This window comes from Eschrichtius robustus, chromosome 11, assembly GCF_028021215.1.
Source record: "Eschrichtius robustus isolate mEscRob2 chromosome 11, mEscRob2.pri, whole genome shotgun sequence".
Classification (NCBI taxonomy): domain Eukaryota; kingdom Metazoa; phylum Chordata; class Mammalia; order Artiodactyla; family Eschrichtiidae; genus Eschrichtius; species Eschrichtius robustus.
Window position 1 is genome coordinate 59,170,882 of NC_090834.1, and position 12,911 is coordinate 59,183,792.

General features: G+C 42.8%; 1 long non-coding RNA gene across 1 annotated transcript in view; it reads right to left on the bottom strand.

The window, feature by feature from the left end:
• Window positions 1-1,466: 1,466 nt before the first annotated feature.
• Window positions 1,467-12,911, bottom strand: part of LOC137772528 (uncharacterized) — a 49,866-nt gene continuing 38,421 nt past the window's right edge. The window contains exon 3 of the long non-coding RNA XR_011075491.1: window positions 1,467-1,647. This is a non-coding gene — a long non-coding RNA (uncharacterized lncRNA). The remainder of the gene's footprint in view (window positions 1,648-12,911) is intronic.

Sequence of the window (12,911 nt, forward strand, 5' to 3'; positions counted from 1 at the left end):
ATCTTAAGGAGAAGATTTTTTTTTTTTAATAAATTTATTTATTTTTGCTGCGTTGCGTCTTCACTGCTGTGTGTGGGCTTTCTCTAGTTGTGGTGAGCAGGGGCTACTCTTGGTTGTGGTGCTTGGGCTTCTCATTGCAGTAGCTCCTCTTGTTGCAGAGCACGGGCTCTAGGCGCATGGGCTTCAGTAGTTGTGGCTTGCAGGCCCTAGAGGGCAGGCTCAGTAGTTGTGGCACAGGGGCTTAGTTGCTCCACGGCATGTGGGATCTTCCCGGACCAGGGCTCGAACCCATGTCCCCTGCATTGGCAGGTGGATTCTTAACCACTGTGCCACCAGGGAAGTCCCATTCCACCTTTGAATCAGTAAGCAAGGTATTCCACATTCAAAACAAAACTTCTTTTTTTGCAGATTCTTACTCCTTTACCCTCACCAAACCTGCTCTTCAGCTTCAGTGAAATCTGCAGTTTACAGTCTCCCAGTTCCAAATCTGTTCCCTCATCTGGTTTTGCTTTCTTCCCTTTCTACCCTGGACTCCATGATGATTTATTTCAAACTCAGTCTCATCAACACTTTCAAGTCCATTCAGCCATCTCTGTCCTTCCACATTGACCCTGAAACAGCCCTCAACCTTGAATCAGTTTCTTCCCTGCATCCCTCCTCATGATGATTGATCTATTAGTTAACTATTAGTGCATAATACGTTATCCCAAAGCTTAGTGACTTAAAACAATAATTTTTTTTTAAATTTCATACAGTTTTTGCAGTTTCTATGGGAATCAAGAGTGGCTTAGGAGGGTGTTTCTGGCTTGGGATCTCTAAAAGGTTGCAGTCATCTGAAGGCTGACTAGGGCTAGAGGATCAGCTTCCAGGTAGGTTACTCACATGGTTGGCAAGTTAGTGAGGCAAGAGGTCTGTTTCTCACTATATGGATCTCCTTATAAGGCTGCTTGAGCATCCTTATGAAATGGTAGCTGGCGTCCCCCAGAACAAGTGTTCCAAGAGAGCAATGTAGAAACTGCGGTATTGTGATGTGCCTGGGTGTGTATATACAAAAGCAGGTTTTATGTTTGTGTGTATATGACACATACCATGAAAGGGAATTTGTACAAAGCAGTAAATCTAGAACAACTTGACAGAAGTAAGTTGAAATAATATTAGGTAGCATTTGTTTAAGTCCCATTATAAAAAGAGCACCTTGTGTGTATTATCTCATTTAAACCTCACAGCATTCCCATGATGTAGTAATTATTGTTCCATTTTACAGCTGAGGAAACCAAGGCCTAGAGAGAAGAAATTATCCAAAGTCTGATATCACCAGAAGACTTCCCAAGAACACACAGATACTACAGAGTCCTAGTTACCTATGGTTGCATAACAAACCATTGCTGTGGCTTAAACGATTTATTTTGCTCTCGAATCTCCAGTTTGGGTAGGGTTTAGTGGAGACAGCTCATCTCTGCTCCTCTGGGCAACTTGAAGACTAAGAGCTGGAATCATCTGAGTGCTCATTCATGCATATGATCAGCAATTGATGTTGGCTGTTGCCTGGAATCTTTGCTGGGATTATCAGCGGGAACATCTGTATGTGGCATCTCCATGTGGCCTAGGCTTCCTTACAGCATGTGGCCAGATTCCAAGGGTGAGTGACTGGAGAGAAGGAAACAAGAGGAAACTATATCATTTTTATAATCAAGCTATGGAAGTCATAGCATTATTTCTGCCATACTCTTGATTGGAACAGTCAAGCCCACCCGGGTTCAAGGGGAAGGGAAATAGATTCCATTGCTAGATAGAAGAGTGGTAGAGTTCTGAAAGAACTCTGTACCATTTCTGTGGGACCAGAAATGTTGCTGTGGCCATTTTTGGAAAATGTCCTCTGTCCACAACAATTCATATCCCTCTCACATGCAAAACACACTCATTCCTTCCCCGCAAAACCCAAAGTGTCTTCCCATTATGACAGCAGACCTGGGTTGTTCAGAGACTAGGAGGTTGCAGTCATACTGTGAAATTCCATTTATATAAAGTTCAAAAGCAGTAAAATATAATCTGTAGTTATAGAAGTCTGAAGAATAAATACCTTTAGCGGAGCAACTACTTGAATGGAGCTTGTAGGAATGTACCAGGGTGCTATAAATGTTCTATATCTTGATCTGGGTAGGGATTATATAAATAGATATGCACATGTAAAAGTTTACCAAGCTGTACATGTAAGCTGTACATGTTTACCAAGTGCACATGTAAATTGTGTCCTTTCTGTAGATTATACCTCAATAAAAAGTAAAAGGGCACTACAGTGGTAGATACAAGCCATTACACATTTGTCAAAACCTGTGGAATGTACTACACAACGAGTGAACCCTAATGTAAACTGTGGACTTTGGGTGATAATTATGTGTCATTATCATATCATAATCGATGTGTAGGTTCATCGATTGTAACAAATGTACCACTCTGGTGTGGGATGTTGATAGTGAGGGAGGATAGGAGGCAAATGAGAATTTTCCACTCAATTTTGCTGTGAACATAAAACTGCTCTAAAAAATAATAATTTTAAAAAGCCGTAAGTTAAAAGGATTGAAAAAAACCTATCTGTGCCAGTTAGGGGCCGCGTGTGTGTGTGTGTGTGTGAGAGACAAATGATAGATGAAAATATATGGATGGGTGAATGAGTGAGTGAGTAAAATGATTTAAGGAACAATGGAAATCTTTGGTTCACTTAAAAGTAAGTGCTGGGGTAGTTCTGGCTTCAGGCATTACTGAATCCAGGATTCTAACAGGGCCAGTCTTAGTATCTCTCCATCCCTCAGCTCTGTCTTCTACTGTGTTAGCTTCATTCTCAGGCTACATGTGTTGGCTCCCAGCAGTTCCAGCTTATATGATCCCCCTGCTTATAGGCTCAGAAGAAAAGAGCACATGTCATTTCTTCCAGCAGTCTTAACAAAAGTCGTCTTACTCTGTTGCTGTTGACTCCATCTGAGTCACATGCCAATCCCTGAACTGTGGCCAGGGGAATGTAATGCCCTGATTTGCCAGGCCTGAACCACATGTTACTCTCTGGGAAAGGAGGAAGGGTGTGGGTAAAGTCAGTTATTCCCAAAGCACAGGGAGTGGGTGTGAGTTTGGGCTTGGTTTCCCTTAGGAAAGTTAGGGTACTATAATCAGAGGAAAATAAAAGAATGCCGCACAGCAAAATCAGAGATGCTTACTAAAGTAAACGATGGCAGTGTGATAAGAGTCATAAAAATGTTCCTACCCTTAGATATGGGATTCCCATTTGTGGGAATAATCCAAAATATGGGAACACTTAGATATACAAAGATTTTAATTTCAATGCTATCTAAAAAAATTGACAATTATCTTACAATAGGAGAGTATTTACGTACCCCACATCTGTTTCAGTATGTAGTCATTTAAGATGAAAATTACGAATAATTAACATCAAGGAATATGCTTGTGTACATGGTAATAGCATGTATATGTAAACATCAAAAAAATAATGGAAGAAAAACATGCCAAAACAATAGCCTACTAGAGTGGTAGAACCATGGATGATCCTTTTCCCTTCACTGTATTTCCAAGTCTTCTTTTAGTATTTATATTATTGTTATGATTTAATGTATTTTGTAAAACTCCTTAGTGTCTTATCAAGAATATTTCTTTCTCTTAAGTATGGAGTAGAGCCAGAATAAACAAACTGCTACATCAGTTGGCTAGTGATTGTGGTTAAGGTCATAGATCCTCAGAGTTAGAAGAAACCTCAGAGATATTCAGTTTAACCCCCCCATTTTACAGGAGAGGTGTCTGAGACCCAGAGAGGTAGATTGAACCAATCAATTAAGATTTGGATTTTGGTGAGATTGTCTGCTTTTCTGAAAACCCATCCTCAAGTTCAAGTTGATATCTAGCCTTCCATTACTAATTCAAATTAAAGCAGTTACCGTGTTCGTTGGGAAAGTGATGTTCTTAAAAGAATATTAAAAACTAACATCATGGCCCCTTAGGTCCTTCCCTTTCACATCCTTGCACATCTTTCTTTGTAAACAACTTAGTGAATAAATGCAAAGGAAGCCCAGATCTGGCTAAATTTAATGGGCCAGTGTTTACTTCTTTTGGGTATCAACTTATTCATTCAATGAATGTCAGGCCATGAAATTATGAAGATGAATAAGATACAACAATTATCCTCCTGGAGCTCGCAGTTGAGTGGGGAAGTTAAGACACATGCAGTTAGCTCTATATACCATAGGAGAACGTGGTAACACAGAACGTTCACAGAGGCATTTAAGGAGTGCTATGGGATCAGGGAGAAAAGGATTGTTTCCATCACAGAAGGCTTCTTAGCAGAGGTAGCATTTGAGCTGGGCCTCACAAAGTAACAGGATTTTACCAGGCAGAGAAGTAAGGAGAGGGTATCAAGGGTGTCACGGCAGAGAAAATAGAAGCAAAGGCATGGAAGCATAAAAGGACACATAGAAGTGAAATGAGGGATGTTGGATTCTTAGTGGTCCTCAACTGGGAGTACCTGTCAGAACAACTTGGGGTGCTCTATCAAATTTCAGAAGATTGTGATGTACACTCTTGGCTAAAAGCCTTAGGTGGCCACTGAGATCTTGTCCGTACCCTAAATAATTACCACAGTACCTCACAAGAGAGCACCAGACCTAATAACACAAGTTACTGCCATTTAATCCTCGTTGGAACCCAAGTGGCAGAAATACTGTCTGTGCTCTGGATGGTGATTTGACACTGATTAATGACTTGATCATTAGAAAGCTAAAGGGAATTGCAAATGAAAATGGAAATAAAAACATAATCTCACACATTAAGTTTTCCCTAGTTCATTTTTGAAAAAAAAATTCAGGTTCACCCAAGTGCTAAGGTGCCTCAGGTGAGGAGCTGATTATAATCAGTGATTATCCAAGGTGAGATCCAAGATATTTCATGAAGATGGAAATAATAACCCTGTCGGAAATGGAAATCAGCTATCATGGGGGAGGGGGCTATAAATCCAAACATGATATTCAACTTGTCTTCACCTCAGAGCGTTTCCAGCTGTTTATGACATTTGCTGTGATTTGCCAGAGATGAAATGCATTTTTTAAAACTCTGCTGCAGCCAGCAGAATGAAAGCCTTGGAGCCATAGTCTCTTTCAAAAAGTGTTGAGCACTTGTGAAGTCTTCAGAGAAATGGTAGAAAGTGTCTGCTTTCTTGTCAGTTCCAGTGAAGGTTTTTTTCCTGTAACCCTAGGACTGATCATTATTTTCTAGGTAAGCTAGTGGAAGACCAGGTCAGGTCTCTCATGGGTGAAAGGGCACTTATTGAGATGCTATGGGCTTTAAACTTAGCACATGAAAAAAAAAAAAAAAAACTTACCGCATCAAGGCCAGCAGTTCAAATCCAAGCCTTGCTAAAGGCAGAGATAATAAAGGAACACATGTTTATGGAGAGCCTGGGAAATATATGTGTTGAGAAACGATTGTGGGAAGGAAATGGTCCAAATAACGCTTGTGTGAGTGTGCTCATGTGCGCACGCGTGCACACACACACACACACACACACCCTGAGCTGAAGTGTACAAGGCAATCAGTGCTGATAGCAGTTATCTCACCAGACTCTCATTGGATAGGAGACTCCTTGAGAGCAAGGACTGAGGTTTTTGACTTCTGAATCCCCAGCACTGTTGACTGAATTACTGAATGGTGTGTTGAACCCAAAAGGACAGTGGTGTGGGCATGTGGCAATGTCTTCCCACAGTCACCCAGACTGCCTAAGTTTCCCCAGGCAGGCCTTACACCTTCATGCTCTGCCCTGGGGCTGTTCTTCCATTCTTCCTCTGCCTGGAACGCTTTTACCCTGTCCCTTCATCCACCCCCTTGCCTTTTGAAGCCTATCAAAATCCTTCTTATTCTTTATAGTCCGTCTCAAAATGTCTTTTGAAAATAATTCTCCAAGCACAGATAGGAGCAGGGCATGTTCTTGGAAGTCAGAAAGATTTGGGTTTGAATCCAGTTCTACCTCATTCAAGTTCTTGAACAAGTCACCTCACGTCCTTGTGCCTCTGTTTCCTCCAGATGAGCTTTGGGGAAGATTTAATGTGATAACGTATGTACAGCGCCTGGGTCAGTGACCAGCACAGGATAGATTATCAGTAACTGTTAGCTCTCTGAAACCCAGCTCAGTTCTTTAAAAATGTTAGGTCCCTCTGCCTATACATTCTTTAGGTTTCCATTAGACTTCTTCCCCCTCCCCAACACCGACTCCCTCATCAAGAATAACTGCTCCCTCCTCTGTTCTGTAGTGCTTTGTTTATGCCTGTTTTCTAGCACTTAGTATAAACTGACTTGTGCTGTAACTCATTGTGTTTCCCTCCCACTTTGGCTGAAAATGCCTCAAGGGCAGTATCTCCAGCAACCGCATTAGGGACTAGCTTAGGACAGACATTTCATAAATGGTTATCTAATTGAAACATTTAACCCAGCTTTCCAGGAGGCAAAGTGAGCATGTAACATGTCTTCTCTCAACCAGCGTTGAATGGTCTAAGTAGCAAGGAGGAAATTCCCCTGCAATTAAGTGGTTCAGAGTTGATTGCTGTCCATCCAGCCTGAGTGAGCAGAGCCTCCACTTCCAGATGTCTTTGTTTCTCTCACTTCCAACTCAGCCCGGCCAGAGGAGCATTCCCATAAGGGTAACTCAATATATGGGGTTTTTTTTTTTTGCTGATCTGATTAGAGTGTGAAATATTTTCTTTGGAGAAAATGCACAAGAGTGAGGTTTTCTTCTTTTTCGCAAGGAGTAGAAGGTGAGGGAGAAAGAGGAAAACTGAAGCCAGAGGAAAATCTGTTGTAACACAGGAGATGAACACATACAGTCAACACATCAGATACTGTCCTGGGTCAAAACTTCAGAGCCTGAGCCATAAAGGACTCCATACTTTTGCACTGATCCTAGGAAAAGAATTAAACAGAAGCAAAAGCAAAAAACAAATTTAAAAATCTCTTCCCCAGAAGCTATTCTTTGCAGTGATATCTGTACCAATGAACTGGAAGCAACCTAAAAATTCAGTCCAATTCAACAAATATTTACTGAACTGCTAAGTGCAGGGGCATTGGATTTATGGAGATAATGGTGAAGATAGACTTTTAACCTTAGTCTGTTCTTCTATTCACTCAATTATTTTCATCCTTGGGAAAAACACAGTATTTCAGTCAGTGTTCACCTAAGGAAGCAGAACTCTTATGAATTATGGGATAAGGGGTTTATTATAGGAATTGGAACTTGTACAGTTGTGGGAGGAGCTGGGGCAGTGTAGTTCTGAAAGTGATGGGGCTGTGATGGGGGAGCTGATAGAGAAGTCTAAGGGGGAAGTCTGTGGGTGCACAGCCAAGTGTCTGGTGGTGGGCTTGGAGCTATGATGGGCCAGCAGAGTCAGCAGTGGGAAGAGCTGGATGTGGAGTGGAGGAGAGTGAAGACAAGCTGGAACCTGCTGGCACCTCCATGTCTGCTGTCAGACCCATGACTTCAGAGAGCAATGGCTGCTGATTCACTTCTGCTTCCCAAATCTCAAGCAACTATTCTTTTTAAACCAAGTTTAACCTAGAATCATACAGTTGCAGCTTAAGCAAGCTGACACACATAAACTGCCTCCATCATCACAAAGTCATTTCTGTCTTTTCCCAATTTTCTACAATGGAAAAAGAGTGTCCTTTTAAGTCTAACAGGACCTGAATTCTAATCCTCCCTAGCTGTATGTTCTCAGGTAAATTACATTTCTGGACCTTAATGGATCAGGAGCCCTTGCTCTGTGCTACCATAGCTCTCTGCTTCTCTCTGCTGTAGCATTTACTTCATTTTCTTGTCATTATCTATTTACGCATCCACTTCCTCCACCAGACCACAAGCTCAAGCACGGGGATCATATCTGATTCTGCTCTATAGTTATGGTACCTAACAGAACCTGGCACAGAATAGATGCTCAACAGATGCTTGCTGAGAATGAATCCTTGAAATGGAGAAGAGAAACTCATCAGACTATCAAGCTAATAATGGAGTCCAGCACAAAGACATTAAGGAAGTGTACCCTTCTCTGTCCCTATCATGCTCTCAGCACACTAAAAACAGGCTCCAGATACCCTTACTTCATCCATAGCTTCTATCTTAAACCATTCCACTTCCCAGCCTGTTTTAATCATCCCGATTCCTGGCTCCTGGGCTTGTCTTCTCTTTACTACCTACAATCACCTCTTGGACTTTTACTTGAAATGTTCAGGGCTTTGGCTCTCTATCTTGTTTTCCCCTCTGATTAAACTATTTCTACTTTCTTGGCATATTTCTCACCCTCCTAACCCTAGATTCTCAGGTCAAAGACTATAAAAGTTCCTGCCTTCAAGGAGTTCTCAGGCTGGTGAACAAAAGACAAGGAAACCAGCAATTCCAGGACAGTGTAGTAAGAGGTCTGGTTGAAGTATGTGCAGGGTACTGTGGGAGCAGAGAGAGAATGAAGAGCACCTAATCTTACAAAGAGAAGGGTAGCTGTCAGAAGGAAGTATAGTTTGATCTGGGTCTTAAGAAATTGCTTAAGAAATTCCCAGGCAGAGAAAAGGGAGGACATGCATTGCAGACTGAGACCAGCATTGCAGAGGTGTGAAGACAGGAGAGATCAAGTTCTGGGGGGGGCTGCAGGCGGGTTGGTGTGGTGGGAAGGGCTTGGAAGCACAGTTGGGAAGTGGAGGGAAATGAGCCAATGTTTTAAAATTCGGAGATTTCACATAAAATCCTGGATTTCCAGCTTCTGTTGAAAAATCAGAAGATCTGTCCACACCAGGCTCTCATTCTCACGTTAGCTGAGTATTGTTTGTCCTTCTTAGATGCCAGGGGTGTTATATAACTTGCAAGTCTCCACCACACCCTTTATCATCACACTTGCACTCTTGTTTTTCTTTAAGGGAAGAAATATTTCTTAGTACCCATGTCTCTGTGAAAAGTGGGGAAATGGAGGTTAGATTACAAGGGCCAGGCAATCAAAAAAAAAGAAAAATGAGGAATAGCATGTTTCTTTGTGGACATGAAGAAATGTGTATCTGTTGGAGAACTGCAACTTTCTCTTAAACCCAGGTCCCTCACTCATTTATGTTACCTGCAGGGTTTGCTACATAAGGAGTGATGACTTCATGGGGCTGCCTTACTTTTCATAAAACTCTGCAATGTTCACAGGCCATCAAGAAGGAATGTGCCAGGAGTGCTAGTCTTAAAGAGGGTGTAGGAGACATGTGTATGTCTGGCCAGAGCCTGTCGAAGAGAAGCCAGCACTGACTTTCAGAGCCTCAAATAGGTGATGAATCAAGTAGGAAGAAACTGAGAGGGCTCAGAAAAGGGCTTGTCCATGGCCCAGAGGCAGCTAATGGCAGGGGTTCTCTGCAGCTGGTGACAGCGTGGAGGAAATGCTGTGCAACCCCTGCTTCCAGATCCAGGGCCAGAAGACCAAACTGCTCTCAGTAATCATGCAGAACTGGCCCAGCTTCTCAGTAAGAGGGTTACTGGATCCTTCAGAAACCCCCCTAGTCCTCACATCCTGGGACTGACAGCCGTGCACTTCCAAGTACTATCTAAGGCCTCCAGCTTTCCCAGAGCCTGGAACTCCTCCTCTGAGCGCCTCACAGCTGGCTGAGAGGCTGCCTTGAGCTCCTTTGAGGCCTCCTGTCTTCAGTGACAATTCTCTGCAGCTTGGCTCTGGCAGTCTTACCTCCTCTCCCTGTGTAACTGATCCTGGTCCTCTGGCTCTTGTCAGCGCCTCTGCTGAGTGCACCGTGACGTGTGTGAGCCTTGAGCTGGGCGGGAACCCTCAGAGCAAAGTGTGAGTTTCTTCCCAGGCCATTGAAGCTGCCTTTCTGTGGTATGCAAGACACTTGGGCTCTGCTAGTAGGAAAGGAATGCCTTCATTAGGTGGTAAGGGAGAAGGGATCCCTTAAATCTTCAAATTGATCTCCCCGATTCCCCATCTTTTCCCACATCAATTCTGCTTGTACCTGCTGAATTAACATACACTAAAGCCTAATGCTGAGCATGCTTGTGTGTGGTTTTGTTTGTTTGTTTGTTTGGCCATGCAACGCGGCTTGCGGAATCTTAGTTCCCCGACCAGGGATCGAACCCTCGCCCTCGGCAATGAGGGCACGGAGTCCTAACCACTGGACCACTAGGGTATTCCCATGAGGATGTTATGTTTCTGATCAAAAGCCTTCATTGGCTCCTCATTTCCTACCAAATTCAAACCAAGTCATCTGCCCTGGCATGCTGGAACTTTCTCAGGATGACCCCAAATGTTTTTCTAGGCTTCTTGGCACCTCTCAGGTAATCCTAGACTCTTCAGCAAAGGAATGGACCTTAGCTGTTATTTTGTCTAATCCTGCATTTGATTATAAGAATCTCTTTGTGACATCCCGGCTTCACTGCCAGGGGATGATGCAAGGTAATTTCCTGTCGGGGACTTGGAAAGTGGTTAGGTCCATCCAGGTAGAACTAAACCTGGGGCAAGAGAGAAATTTTATATACAAAAGCATTAGAGTTAGTCCAGTTGTGTCTTATTGGAGGCCAGGCTATCCCTTACAACAGATGTTCTCAAGCCACAGTGGCAGGAAAGGCCCAGTCTGCTGGTAACGGGGGACTCAGACCAAACCAATTCATGTGTCTGGGTCCCTTTCAATTGCAACCATCCTGCCTTGCATCCTGTGGCTGTCCCTCCTCTTCCTAATGGGCACCATCATATCTTAAGCACCACACATCATGGATTCAAGTTTCTGAGAATTTCATCCCAGAAACTGGGAAGCAATGAAATGTGGAGGAACAATCCTGGTCTTTGGAGCCAGCCAGACCAGGTTGGGTTTTCATTGTCTTGCATAGTATGATGTGGTTAAGAACTCTGGCTCTGGAGTTAGGCAGAGCTAAGTTCAGATACTATTCTACCATTTCCTATCTCTGTGACTAAGGACAAATTACCCAACTTCTCTGAGCCTTCATTTTCTAATACGTAAAATAGGGACAATAACAACAGCCTCACTGAGTTTTGGTGACAAATGATAAAGTACATGTGTATCAGCTAGAACGTCTTCAGCTGCAAGTAACAAATAAAGACTCAAAATTGCTGAAACAATTAGGAAAATTTATTATCTCACAAAACAAGAAGTCTAGAAGTAGGGAAGTTCCAGGATTGGTTTATTCTTCAAGGACTCAGATTTGTTCCGTCTTTATGCTCTTCCAACCTCAGCTTGTAGGCTTTCCTAGGCTGGCCTTCCTCATGAACATAAGATGACTGCCACAGTTCCAGACATCACATCCTGACACTACAATATGCAAAAGTAGAAGAGGATCATCTCTTTTGTGTTTTTTTTTTTAAGAGTAAGAAAATCTTTCTCTGGTGTTATCACAGAATACACTGTCTCTCTCCTCGAAGTCTATATATGCTACTTCCTCACCGATGCCCCCTCTCACATCTTTGGCTGGAGCTGGGTCACAAGCCTGCCTTTAATCCAATCACTGACAAAAGGGATAGAATCACCGTGATTGGCTTGGCCAGTCATACTGGAGATAGAGTCCCCTTTCCTTAGGGATGGATATCTGGACAAAACTGGGATTCTGTGAGCAGAGAAGGAGTGGGATGGTTGTTATGTAGACAACCAACGTGTCTGTTACCACATGGAATCTGACACATGGTAAGCATTAAATATACGTTAGCTATTGTTGTTATTTACTCTTATTAGCTGTGCAAACTTATTCAAGTCACATATCTCCTAAAGTGCCAAGTTTCTAGTTTGTTGGATGGTTATAAAATTAAATGAGATGGCATATGTAAAGTCTTAGGTGCTTAGTAAATGTAGCTATTTATTGTAGTGGTACATAATTATTGCCAGAAGACTTGGGCAGCAGGCTGACATCTCCAACAAAGGTTCCTGGGATTGACCTCACTAGAGCACTAGAAGCAGTTCAAATTTAATGTTCTCTAGTTGTGATTGTGCATGTTAATTTGCCAGCCCTAATCCTTAGGGAACAGTTATCTATGCCTTTGTGTCAGGAGACCCCGTAAGACAATGATTCTGCTAAGTGACCCACTGTGCTGGCACCCTTGCCCCTAGAGGGCACTGGAGGCCTCCCCTACTCAAGGGTTTGATGGCCTAAGGCTAACAGCCCATCTACCACCAAGAGTAGATCTCACTTCTTGGCCTTGAGTCCTCAGCTTAGGAGGGGAGCTTGATGGGCAAGAATCATCTTCTCCACGGCACCTAGGACTACAGCTTTGTCAGATCCAGATTCCCATCCCAGCTCTATCACTTACTAGCAGTGTGACCTTAGGCAGAACTCTATTTCTCTTTGAGTATCATTTTCCTCATCTGTAGAATGGGGATGATAATGTAATATCCATTAGAGTTATGGTAAAGATTAAATTAGATGGTAGCTATACATAATGCTTGTCAAATTGGGTGAAGCTTAATAAATGGTGCCTGTGTTCTTGTAAGTACTCAATAACTATTTGCTGATTGATTACAGAAGGTGAATTCGTGCACATATGCACTTGAAGACAGTGATAACTAACCCAAGTCCAATGCTTATAATTTTACAAACTAAATTTTCCCAGTAGAGGTAGAAATTAGCCTTGGCCTAATTTTTACACATGATGATACTGAGGCTCAGAGAATAAGAACTTAGTCTGGATCTCAAAGCAAGTTAATGGCAGAGCAGGGATTTGAACCCATGTATCTCTGATGCCAAAGCCCCATACTCTTCCACTGACTCATCTTTCCATCTTACCCTTCTCATTTGAAGGCAGTGACCCTCACTAACCACACCTTCCACATCCTTCCCCATAGCAGTCTCTTTAGCCTCTGAGTTCTGAGAGCACTTGCTTGAACCTTCCATTGGT